The sequence below is a fragment of the Sminthopsis crassicaudata genome, chromosome 2 (genome assembly GCF_048593235.1).
Source record: "Sminthopsis crassicaudata isolate SCR6 chromosome 2, ASM4859323v1, whole genome shotgun sequence".
NCBI classification, from domain to species: Eukaryota; Metazoa; Chordata; class Mammalia; order Dasyuromorphia; family Dasyuridae; genus Sminthopsis; species Sminthopsis crassicaudata.
The window spans coordinates 181,506,099-181,518,999 of NC_133618.1; positions in this window are offsets into that span (position 1 = coordinate 181,506,099).

Sequence of the window (12,901 nt, forward strand, 5' to 3'; positions counted from 1 at the left end):
AATAGTTTTAATTTCTTCATCTGAAAAATGTCTGTTCATATCCTTTGCCCATTTATCAATTGGAAAATGACTTGGATTCTTATAAATTTGAGTCAATTCTCTATATATTTTAGGAATGAGGCCTTTATCAGAACCCTTTGATGTAAAAATCCTTTTCCAATGTATTGATTCCCTTCTGATCTTTTCTGCATTAGTTTTGTTTGTACAAAAACTTTTTAACTTAATATAATGAAAATTATCTATCTGGTGTTCAATTATGAGTTCTAGTTCTTCTTTGGACATATATTCCTTCCTTTCCCATATATCTGAGAGATACACTATCCTATGTTCCTCTAATTTGCTTATAATATCACTCTTTATGTCTAAATCATGAACTCATTTAGATCTTAGTTTGGTGTGTGATATTAAGTATGGGTCGAGCTATAATTTCTTTCTTACTAGTTTCCAATTTTCCAAGCAGTTTTTGTCCAATATTGAGTTTTTAATCCCCAAAAGTTGGGGACTTTGGGTTAGTCAAACACTAGATTGCTATAGTTATTCCATATCTTGTCCTGTGATCCTAACCTATTCAACTGATTAACTACTTTATTACCAATTTATTACCAATTGGTTTGATGACCACTGCTTCATAATATAGTTTTAGGTCTGTCACAGATAAACCACCTTTATTAGCATTTTTTCATTAATTCCTTTGAAACTCTTTACCTTTTGTTCTTCCAGATAAACTTTAATACTATTTTTTCTACATCTGTAAAATAATTTCTTGGGAGTTTGATTGGTAAGGCACTAAATAAGTAGATTAATTTAGGTAGTATTATTATATGCCCTTGGCCTACCCATGAACACTTGATATTTTTCCAATTGATTAGGTCTGAGTTTGAGTGGAAAGTGTTTTGTAGTTGTGTTCATATAGTTCCTGACTTTTTCTTAGGGAGTTAATTAATAGCTTATTCTATTTTGTACTATGCACTGTTATTTTGAATGGAATTTCTTTTGTATCTCTTACTGCTGTACTTCGTTGGTAATATATAAAAATTGCCGATGATTTATGTGGGTTTATTTTGTATCTTGCAACTTTGCTAAAGTTGTGAATTATATCTAGTAGTTTTTTAGTTGATTCTCTAAGGTACTCTAAGTATAACATCATATCATTTGCAAAGAGTGATAATTTGATTTCCTCATATCCTACTCTAATTCCTCTAATATTTTTTCCTTTATTGCCAAAGCTAACATTTCTAATACAATATTGAATCATAATGTTGATAGTGGGGAGCTTTGTTTCACTCCTGATCTTACTGGGAATGGTTCAAATTTGTCCCCATTACATATGATACTTGCTGATGGTTTTAAATAGATACTACTGATGATTTTAATGAAAAGTCCATTTATTCCTATACTGTCTAATGTTTTAGTAGGGGTTTGGGTTTTATCAAATTCTTTGTTCCAAATCTATTGAGCAATCATATGATTTTTCTTAGTTTGGTTATTGGTACAGTTGATTATGCTGATAGTTTTCCTAATATTGAACCAACCTGCATTCCTACTCGGTCATATTGTATTATGCAGGGGATAACTTTTTGTAATCTCTTTGATGTAATATCCATGCTTGCTTTCTGGAGGTCCTGAGGACAGACCTTGGTCTCAATAGGATAGACACTGAGAATGGTCAGTAATAGAATCTAGAGTCTTTAACTTGGCCCAGTCTTGCTCTTAGTGGAAGAGTGCAGGAGTCAGGAGAGGTACCAGGAGGATGGTCAAAAAATGCAAAGTCCCATTTCCAGTACTTTTTAGCCCTTAAATACCTTGATATGATTACATCATTACACAGCACACTATGCATATGAGAACTAGAATTCACCATGCTAAGTACTAAGTATATGTATACAAAAGAAGTATCATCTTATCAATTCCACTGAGGTAACACCTTGTTATAAGTATCCTTGTTTGAAGAATACTTCTCCAAAATTCCAGACCTCTATACTTTGCTAATGTTTTATTTAAGATTTTTGCATCTATATTCATTAGCAAAAGTGTTTTATAATTGTTTTTTTCTCTTTTTACCCTACTTGGTATAGCTATCAACACCATAACTGTGCCATAAAAGGAATTTGGTAAAACTCCTTTTTTCCTTATTTTTTCAAATAGCTTATATAGTACTGGAATTAATTGTTCTTTGAATATTTGGGAGGATTTACATGTAAATGCATATGTCCATGGAGATTTTTTCTTAGGGAGTTAATTAATAGCTTATTCTATTTCTTTTTTTCTAAAATGGGACTATCTAAATAATTTATTTCATCTTCTGTTAACCTGAGCAATCTATATTTTTGTAGATATTCCTGTGTTCCATTTAGATTATCAAATTTATTAGCATATAGTTGGGCAAAATAACTCCTAATTATTGCTCTAATTTCTTCTTCATTGGTTGAATGTTTTCCCTTTTCATTTTTAAAACTAACAATTTGATTTTCTTCTTTCCTTTTGGTAATCACATTAACTAAAGGTTTATCTATTTTGTTAAATTTTTTTCATAAAACAACTTTTAGTTATATTTATTGATTCAATAGTTTTCTTATTTTCAGTTTTATTAATATCCCCTTTTATTTTCAGAATTTCAAATTTGGCATTTACTTGAGAATTTTTAATTTATACTTTTTCTAGATTTTTTTAGTTGTAAGCCCAATTCAACGATCTTTTCTTTCTCTATTTTATGCAAATAAACATCTAAAAATATAAAATTTCCCCTTATTACTGCTTTGGCTGAATCCCACAAATTTTGGTATATGTAGTGTCCTTCTGGATGTCCCTGTTTGGGCACCAAAGTGTAGTATGCTTTCTAGAGCCCCCAAATTGGAGTGCCAAAATATACTATCCAGACTAGCTCTCTGGAGGATCACAGGACCATCCTTGGTTTTATTAGAGGAGTTTAGGAGGCAGGAGAGCTACCAGGAGGATGGCCAAAGATGGAATTTCTCTATTTCAAGTCTTCTCAGCTCTTGAATACCTTAGTATCATTACATCATTACAGAACACTAAGCATTGCCAACTAAAGAGCTATTATATCATCACATCACACCGAGTAAGTGCTAATTATAAACACCCTGCTATGTAAATACCTTTTAGTGAAAGTATTCCTGGCTTCAAGTAGAAAACAGGTGGTCACACCCTCCTTGACTTCTCAGGAAAAGTGAGAACACCAAAGGAAAGTGGGGAGCAAAACCAGACATTGTCAGCAAGTTCCCTCTGGGATGAAGGGTCTTATACCTCACCTAGAGTTCCCCCACTATCTGCAACCCTCTATATCTCCTGCTTTCAGGATGGGAGATCTTACACAACCATAACAAAGGGGAGTAATGATGGAACAAACAATGTGAAGCAACATGGTATTATAAAAGATTTTCATTAGTCCCAAAAGGAGGGTATATAAATAACAATCATACTGACACCTCCTTCAGGAGCCAAGAGGTAGTCCAAAACCAATCTATTTTCTATTACTTCATGTGTCAGAGAATCCAAGGATTCCTGCAGGTTTTGCAGTCCTGTAACAGTCTTATCATGTCTCAGAAACAAAATGATTTTACAAGTTTTATAGTCCTTCAACAGTCTCATTAACAATGTTTTATGCTCATGAGTCAATTATCATATAAATTGGGTTAACAGCCATGCTCTTTCAGTGGCACATGTAATCCGTAATGGAACCATTTGATGTTTCAAGGGTGTTCTCCATCTCTCTGATGAACAAGGCAAATACAGCTCATGGGCACCCATCTTATTCCTTCTCCATCTGTAGAGATGCAAGCAAACCCTCTCCCTAAAAAAGTTAACCTATCTGGTTCCTTTCATTCATCACTTTCTGGATCTCTCCATATCACCTGATGATTATCTAAAGATAGTGGAGCTGCTTGCACTGGACACTGCCCTTCTGGTGGATCATAAAACCTGTCTGCCTGAGCCAGTACATCTCCATGAAAAAAAAATAATAGTAATATTATAAAGAGCTAAATTTAAAAGTTCTCCAGGCTTACTTGTGGTCCCCCCTTTCTTTTGTTTTTGCCTGTCTTTGAAGATTAAAAGGTATGCCAGTAGTGTGTAAAATCTTATACTGTACACAAAAGTGTGCAAGATGTTTAGTAGTATATGCAGGTCCATTATCTGTTTTTATTGCTTGTGTCACACCTATGATTTCAAAAGCTTGTATAAGTAATTCAGTGACTACTCACGCTGCTGGTATTGCAAAAGTAAATCCTCAAAAGGTGTCTACTACAACATGGATAAAAGGTAGATGATCAAAAGTTTTATAATGGGTTGCATTCATTTGCCAAATTCCATTGGGTCACAAACCACAAGGATTCTTACCTGGAGGGAGTGTAAGAGTATGGAAAGGAAGGCAAGCTGTACAGGTTTTTATTATGCTTTTTGCTTCTTCTTATGCCAAATTGTAGAAGTAAAGCTTCAGCAGCCTGATGATATTTAGAATGAGTTTCTTGGGTTGCATGAAATAAAGGAGTATTGGCTAACATAGTTAGAAGGCTATCTGCCTTTGCATTTCAATAAAAAATAAGACCTGATGTAAGGATATGGTTCCCGCAAAACAAGAGAAGGGAATTGTAAGGGCTTTTTAAATGGGTGGTGCCACAGCACAACAGGAGGTTGAGTGGCCCAGAAGTAATCTCTGTGGATATAGGACTGCCCTGTGGGTAGGATCCTGTCCATATAGAGATAGCATTGTAATGGGTGACGACTCTCTTGCTGGTTGGCTGTGTATGTGACCTTGCAGGACCTTTATAAGCCCACTGCAGACAGCAGTCGTTCTCTTTAACCTGGCTCCCTAACCTGGGGTAGCCAAGCCAAGCTGATGGATAGCCAAGAGGTAAGGAGTTTGGTAGTGAACACGTGGGTCTTCAGACCAGGTGTTCATTGGGGAACTGACAAGTCAGGGCATTATGTGTGTGGGTATAATAAAGGCTTTTAAGATAACATGTGGATGTTCTTGAGCATGCTATTGGTTATTAAACTGTAGATTCAAGAGATCGTGGCCAGAGATCTTTGAAGGCCTCAGAGGAGGTGAGCCAGGTAGAGTTGACATTGCAAAGGTCAGTGGTCAAAGGTACTCTGTTGGGCCTAGGGCAGACTAGTAATTTGCCAGGAGGGCATGTTACAAATGGTACCTGAATGTGGATGCATCAGAAATTATCAGGTTTTGAAAATATTTAATATTCACAATTAAGATTCTGAAAGATCTGGTAGAAACGCTGCCTAGGAGGGATGGCAGGCAATATGGACCCAGGTAAATCTGGGAGCAGGCTTAAGGATACAGCTGAATCTAATGCTCATATAAATAGGTTAAAGAGCCAGATGGAAGATCTTTTAACAAAGATCACCACTGAAAAACAGCAGGAAGCTTGTAATCAAGCTCTGAGAAGGCTATCCCCACACCCATTAAATATAGCTTGGAGAGGGAGCAACCTAGAGCTAATATGTTTGTATGACAGTATAGAGTATAAAAATGCGACAACTAGAAGTTGAGTTAAAAATAGAAAGACAAACAATTAAAAAAAGAGTTGCTAGAATTGCAGGTTAAACTATAGATTGAGATGGAGAAAGAAGAAAAAGCTAGGTTACTACATAAACCAGTGACTGAAGCTAAGGAGGGAAATAAATGAGCCACATGGACTTCAGTTGGAGAAATTCTTCTTAGTGTTTTGTTGGTTTACCTCGTGCATTATTGTTTTAAGGAATTTATTGATTACTCTTCCATTGAGAAGAGGTTTAGTTCTTTTTATGTACAAAGCTTGGGTTGTATTTTAAATCAGTCTTTGGGGAATTTTCCAATTCCTCTTCCCTCAGCTCCACCTTTGTGGGCCAAGGGAGAAGGAGGAGGAGGAAAAGAAAGGGAGATAATATCATCAGCACTGCCCATTAATCCATTCAAAATTCCTGTGTCTTCATTTCAAAAGACAGGAGTAGGCTTTATGGCCCAAGGCATAAAGGAATTGTGGTGTATTGACTATAATCACAAAAATTTTAAAAATACAGTTTGGTTAATTTCTAAGAAACCTTATAGAGATAAGATCTTGCAGTTAGAGAGAGTGGAGTTTTATACTTGTAAAACTGTTAGGATAGTATTTGGAGAGTTGAAACTCCTCTTTTCTTATCTTGTGGATTTTCTACTTCCACAAGTGGGCTTGATTTCCCCACCCCCTACAAGTACTTATAAAACAGTGTTTATGTTTAGAATGGTTTGGAAAATTGCTGTTTTAATCACTAGAATAAATAGACAATGTGTGATCTTTGACCTGGGAGGAAAAGTAATATCAGATTTATTGATTCACACTCCTGAAGTACAATTTGGTATTAGAAACTCAAACTTTAATTTTAGGCAAAAGAATTCAGGGATATAGCCAAGTGTTCTTTTTTCATTAACTGTATGAGTGGCAGACCACTGAAAAGGTATCAGCTCTTTTAAGAACTTCGAGATCGAGTGAGAAAGTGACTGGGCCAACTGATACCTCTAATGAATGGATGATCTGCACCTGTGTCTACCAACCCTTTCATCAGTATGCCATTTACATAAATAATGAGCATAGGATGGTCAGCTGTAATAGCTGCAGTCTAGAATATTGCTGGATTCTGTTGTTGGTGGTCAAAATTTGGATAAATATCACCAAATTTCCTATTAAGAGTTTGTATCAGTAAACCTGATGCTACTACTTCTCCTGGGTGATGTCACACATTATCTTTAGTATTACTGTATTAGTGACTGGGATATTATCTACACATTCCCCAGTTTCCCAAATCAGTGTATGGATGGACACTATTTTGTAAGTACTCTCAGGAGGTGAAATGGTCAAAATATCTATAAGCAGGACAGGGACAGATTTCACCTCTCCAAAAGATATCTCAGTAGTGTCAGCTGCATACAACTCTATTCTCCCCAGTTGTAATCCCTTTCTCCCATCAGGTTGCTTCTTGGCTGATTGATCATGTTGGAGTACTGAACTTCTAGAGAGTTTCTGGATGTAACATCAGCTGCCATCATACCCCAAGTTTTTATGCTAGGGACATGGAGTTGAGCTCCTCTTCCCACTTCCCTCAGTCAATCTACATTCTGATGTGCAATGGAAGCCCTTCTTGCATTTTGGACACAGGGTTTTGAGTCTTGTTCTCCCAACTTCTATTCTCTGCCAACATTGAGTTTTCAAATACCCTACTTTAACCACATTGAAAGCACTGCCAAGTCTCTTTGGAAGGCCTTTCCCAAGAGGGACTCTGTTTTGCCATGTTCAGATTTTGAAAAACCTGCATCATATTCTGGGCATAAAAGGTATTTGTGCCCATTGTGGCATACTGTCTTATGATCTGATCTAAAGTAGCATCCTTTTTTAGTCCTAGCATAATTCTTCTACAATCCTCATTAGCATTTTCTCCAGCAAGTTGTCTTATAATTTCTGTTGCTACATTTTCACCAGCTGTCTGCACAAGTCCCACAAAATCAGTAAAGTGTTCATTTGGATTTTGCACTATTTTCATGCAATGTCTTCTAATTTCTCTTCCTGGAAGGGAGCCCCAAGCTTTGATAGAATCAGAAGCAATATGCTCATATGCTGTTAAAGGGTAATTAATCTGTGTCAAAGTGTCTGCATAAGGACCTATACCTATTAATTGGTCAAAGGTGATTGGTATATTAACTCCAGGTTGCATATTTCCTTGGGCTTTTAGTCAACAGTGTTCACTATACTCAGAAAGCCACACCAAGTTTTGTTTATACATTGCATTGCTATATATTTCCAATCACATGATTTCATAAGCCAAATTCTCCAATAGCATCTTTACAGAAGATGATGTAGACCCATAAAAAGTGAAACCCTTTTTCAGATTTTTTATAATTTCCAGATTAAAAGAAATATATCTTCTCTTAACTTGACCTGAAGAGTCAAGTTCTTCAATCACAGGGTATGCTTCTTTTCTCAAATCAGATATATCCTGTCCTCTATAGCTTTAACTAATGTCTCTTATAATGGTGATATAGAGGGTGGGCAAAACAGCTGCATGTGTGATGCTGATGGTGTCAATGCCCCTCCCACTCCTCCTCCTCCCTCTGCCCAAGAAGAAGAAATTGAGGGAGGAGGGTCAGGAGATGGGGAATGTCCTAAGGGCATCTACTTGGGTGAAGGTAAAAGTTAAATTGAGCTGTGAAAATGAGAAGCACCACACCCTTAAGCTCATCAGCATTGTCCTTAAAGTACTTAACTTTTTCCAGCCCAATTCTTTATGCCTTTCTCCTGTATTGTCAGTGCCATTTCCCTCCTGCAAAATCTAATGATAGTAAGATTCACACAATGCCCATCCCTCTCCCTTGCTTCCCTCAATTAAAATAGGTTTTCTTTGCCTCTTTGTGAGATGTAATTTCCCTTATTTTACCTCCTTTTTCCTCTTTTTATAGTATGATACCCTTTCTACCTCTACCTTCTTTTTCATATTATCATAATAAAATCAAATTATACCTGCTTTATCTATGTATATCCATTACAGAAACCATTCTCAAGAGTTCTCTCCTTTTTACATTTTTATAATTCTCTTGAATTCTGTGTGTGAAGATCAATTTTGCTGTTGTTGTTGTTCAATTCTGATCTTTTCATTAGAAATAGGTGAAATTCATCTATATAGTTAATGTCCATCTTCTTCTCTGAAAGTAGTATTTCAAGTTGTTTTGCCTTTTGAAATATCAGATTCTGCCCTTCAAATCTTCAAAATGGAAGCTGCTATATTTTGGATAATCCTAATTGTGACTTCTTGATATTTAAATTACTTTTTCTGGCTACTTCCAGTATTTCTTCTTTGGTGTGATAATTCCGAAATTTAACCACGATATTCCTTGAGGATTTAATGTTGGGTCTCTTTCAGGAGGTGATTGGTGAATTCTTTCCCTGGTTATTTTACCTTTTGATTCTAAAATATCAGGGTAGTTTTGTTTTATAATTTCTTTTAAGATAATGTCTATGTTCCTTTTTTTCATAATGTCTTCCAGGAAGTCCAATAATTCTTAAATTGTCTATCCTAGATTTATTTTCCAGGTCAGTTGTTTTTCCTAGGAGTTATTTCATATTTTCTTCTAATTTTTCTTTTTTTATGGTTTTTTGTTTGTTTGTTTGTTTGTTTGACTGATCCTTAAAGTCTTATTGTGTCATTCACTTCCATTTGTTCAATTCTAATTTTTAATGTATTATTTTCTTAAGTTACTTTTTTAGCTTCTTTTATAATCGTTCAATTGCATTTTTTTTGTTCATTGCATTGTTTTTTCATTTCACAAATGTTATTTTCTAGCACAGTGGTAACTTTTTCATATCTCTTTTGTAGGGCATTATATGCTTTCTACATTCCTTCTTGCAATGATCTCATTTCATTTCCCCATTTTTATTCTAACTCTTTTTTAATATCCTTTATGTAATCTTCCAAGAAAGCCTTGTGGAATGGGGACCAGCTCATATCTCCCTTTGAACTTTCATCTGGAGTTGTTTTTTCCATTAGAAACCTCAGGATTTAAGATCTGTTCTTCTCTCTCTCCATAAAAGCTGTCTATGTTGAGAGTTGTTTTTGGTTTTTTAATTCATTTTTTTTTCATTTTTTAAGGCTTGAGGTCTATTTAAGGCAAAGGAGTGATAGCTACTCTAATTTTCCCTTGGGCAGTTCTGCTGATTGACTTCCAGTGCTGGGTAATGGCAGTTAGATCCAGTGTTCTGGGTCTCAGTGGTTTACAATTTGACTTTTGTAGCAAATCTGCCAAACCACTTGTTTGCAACCAGGACAGAGTAGCCTAAGAGTCTCAAAGAAGATTCCCAGGTGTATGGAAGCTGCAACACTCTGACTTCCTGCCCCAGCTCCTTGCACCAGTCTGTCTGTGCTGCAGTTTGGGCTCTCCATGGTGGGAATGTGTTGTACCCCAAATATTTTTGGAAGTTTTGACTCCAAAATCAGTTTAAAGGCTTAATCAGCTGTTAGTTTGAGAGAAGGTCTGAGGAGATCACAGAAAGTCATGTCTGTTCTCTTTCATCTTAGCTCTTTCCACCCTCTTATTGTAAAATTTAGAAACCCCCAGATGAAAGAGAAATTTTTGCAAGAAACAAGAAAAAAAACAATTAAAATATGTTGGAAGTTCAAGAATTTTGTAGTAGCCACAAAAAAGATTGCAGATCTTGAAATTATATCTACCAACAATAAAAAAAAGAAACTAATCCTGTAGCCAAAAGTGACATACATCCAGCAAAATTATCTATAATATTGAATGAGAAAAAATGAATATTTAACAAACTTGAAGATTTTCAGATCTTTCTATCAACCAAACCTGAACATACTAGAAAATTTAACATATAAAAATCAGTATGAAAGATCAATTTCAAAAATCTTAACATGGACAATTTGTTTATTTTTCTTACATGGAAATGTATACTACATATTTAAGACTGATATTAGCAATTAGCTCAAAAGAAAGATTTGGGCAGAGTTAAGGTACATAGTAATTGTGTTATATAAATGAGGTTCAGAGGAAGAATATAACCAGAGGCATTAGAGTGGGGAGAAGGGCTCATAGTTCTCAAAACCTCTTCACCTTGAGAATGGGGTAAATAAGTAACATTACATATATACCAGGAAGAGTATAACATCCTCCAAAATATATAAAGAAATAAGGGGTGAGAGATGGGGGGGGGGAAACAAAGGGTAAGGGAAGAAGAAAAGGAAGGGATCCATAGGTTGGAAAAGGTTAAATATTAAGGCAAAATACAGAGCAGAAATGAATTAAAAGTCAGCAAGGATAGAAAAGACATGTGTGAATATATGGGGTGTATATGTGTGTATGGGTGTGTGTTGGTGTATGAATATATTTGTCTATAAATGGGTACATAAATATATTCGGCTTCCACTTGCCAAATTCTGATTCTCAAAGAATTATATTTTGTCTTTGAGACTCCATCTCCTTTCCTAAGTGATTAACTTTTTTTCATATTCTTCTTGGTTTTCTTGGGTGATTTTTTTTTAATACATGGAGGAGAGCAGGTGAGTAAATTATTCATATTTTTCTCTGATCCATCCTAATTAGAAATGATGACATTATGCCTTGTAAAGTTTGAGAAAGTTTTCATTATGCCCATAAAAAGACATTTGAGATAAGGCCTGAGGAATCTGATAAAATTGTGAGGAGGCAGATAGGGGCTTTCAAGGTGGGTACTATGTTGGGGAGTGGAAATATCTTGTATCACTGTGGACTATCTAAGCCCAGTGTGAGAGAAGGCCCATTTATTTGTAAAAGTAAAATTTCACTGTCACCTTGTATCATCAGCTCACATTACATTATGTCTATTATGATTTTTCCTGAAAATTTAATGTTTAAATTTTTCTCAAAATCTGAATATTGAAACCTATCCATCCTCTTTTTTTTTTATTTTCTTCTTCAAAAAAGTAAGGAAAATAAAAGAGGTAAATTTTTTTATTATTTCATTTATGAGCTTAAAATTATGATTAATTCTTTTATTATGCTAATTCTAACCTGTAAAATGGCAATAATTACTTCCTGTCCTGAGATGTGTCTTAGAAGAAAACTCAAACTACAGTGGATTAATAAGCAATCTGAGATCACTAAATACACTGTTGTTGAATATTTAGTGTTTCATGCTGAATTTCTTTATTTTTCTTCCTTAATAATAGAATGGTTTTTATAGATAATTAAGGAGAATTTCATATTACATTTTATTTTAAATTACATTAATATAAAAATTACATTAACTCTAATCTCAGACTGCAATAATTTCAAAGGTGATGTCTAAATCATTACAGGTATATTCCAGAATCAGAAAGATATGCCACATGAATTAAAATGGAAACTCTCTTTTCCCAATTAATTCTCTTTGGAAAAAATATTATAATAAATTAGAAGCACTGTGGCATACTGAATTGCATGATGGACATGGAGTCAGAAAGACCACAGTTCAAATCCTACTTATAGTATTTATTATCTCTATGTATGGATTAAGGATTTGTTTGGTATTTTATTAGTTATTAGGTTAAGTTCTGCGGTAATTAAGATTCCTGATACGGTTACAATTAGGGTAGAAAGTTTTGTGAGGGTAGGTATAGTTATCAGGATTATTGTGGTTGGAGGGATGTTTGCTGTTAGAAGGAACCCTGCAAAGATACTGGCTAGAGCTAGTCATATAATAGGGCTAATAATTACTGAACAAATAACAAATAAACATATATGTTTTTATATAGGCATTTGAGACCATTGAATTTTATTGCTTCCATCCCACTGGTACTTTATGAATTAATGGTATTTTCTATTGACATTTATCTTGATTTATTCATCCTGCTAATATGTGTTACATGTGACATATATATTTGTGCTAGCTGGCTTTGTTGCTTTAATTCTATGTTGAGTTTGCTCTTTCATCTTAAATTTTCAGCTTAAAGTCATTTTGATCATGCCTTCAGAAAAATACATTTTCCATGGCCCAAAATAAATGAATTTCAACTTCTGTCAATCCTTATTAACTTATAGTTTAACTTAAGCTATAAGCAATTGTCCCAAAATACAAATCTTTCTATCAATCAACTTGATCAACTATGTTTTTCTTTGTTATTTATTATATAATACATATTTCTCTTCCATGTTGCCTATTCTCAAAAAAAGAGTAGAAATGAAATAAGATTTGTTCCCCATAGTGTTTACTTTCTTTTGCAAACAGTGGATCAATCCTAGCAATGAATTCTGAATTTCTTCTGGTATTTAACAACATCATGAAATCATTTCCCCACAACCAGATGTAGGTTGTGATCATCAGTGTGGAAATGAGAACACATGGTGATGATATACTTTACTATTTCAATAATTACATTGGATGATTATAAT